We start from the raw sequence: 1,080 nt of genomic DNA, 5'->3' as shown, positions 1-1,080 counted from the left end.
TACAAAACAGATGATACTGTCAACTTTTTTTATTACATCTTCACAACCGATGCCTGCTGACAATACATACGCTAATAATGTGTATATGGTTAAGATTTCGCCTTCACTCAAGATGAATCTCTCTAGCCGTTACGAATCTTCATAACCGTGGAGCGTAAATAGTTACACCTCTCGCCACGCAACGCGTGTCATCCAGGTGGGCATAATAAAACAGTATCACACGCGTTAACTGGCGCGTATAAAAATGTTTTGACGGTATTTTTTGACAGTTTCTATACGCGTTTTCTGAAAGATTTTCTCACACAATCTCCACCTCCTCAGAAGTTTAGGGTAGCATCAGCTGGAGCCGGATTGACAGAAGACCACCCACGAATGTGTGGAGTGCCAAACAGTACTGTTCGGATGCATTAAAATGCTACAACTGGCCAGCGACTAGAAGTGTTATTCACATGTGGGAATGGATACGCATCCCGTAATTAGCAGGCGACCCGTCGTTCTGCTGTGAGCAGATTAAAAAAAAAATCCGTTTTCATTTACGTCAGAAAGCCGCCGTTACTCGCTGGGGAGTTAAGGCCGGTTCCCACTAGGGCTGCCGAGCGGCAGGGAATCGGTTGCCATGGAAACGCCGGCTGTGCGTCGCGGTTTGCCCACGTGAAACAACTGCCGCGCTGCAGGTCCGCGCCGCCAATCACAGAACGCGCTGAGCGTGACGTCAGCTACAGGACCCCCGGCTGTACGAATACGAACTTTCGACGAAGCGCTGTCGCGGGCGAGGGGGCAGCTATGAAATGCTGGTAATTTCCATGAATGTTTGCCTGTCGAAGCCGATGGGTTCAAACGACAGGTACCGACCGTGCGATTCTAAATCGATCACGCGACTGCTGGCGGGCGTTATGAGGATGTTTCTAGTGGTCACTACAGCAACGACAAAAAAGCGTTACTACAACAGTTGTAATTACAAAGGAAACGACTGACCTCACTCGTCGTCGATGTTTTCGTCATGAGAAAGTCCATTTGATGTGTATGCTTCGGGAAGCATTCCCTTTTTGCCTAACCTGGGTAGAGCTGCCATGTCACGCC

The sequence above is a fragment of the Schistocerca piceifrons genome, chromosome 11 (genome assembly GCF_021461385.2).
Source record: "Schistocerca piceifrons isolate TAMUIC-IGC-003096 chromosome 11, iqSchPice1.1, whole genome shotgun sequence".
NCBI classification, from domain to species: Eukaryota; Metazoa; Arthropoda; class Insecta; order Orthoptera; family Acrididae; genus Schistocerca; species Schistocerca piceifrons.
Note: the sequence above shows the minus strand (reverse complement) of the source record.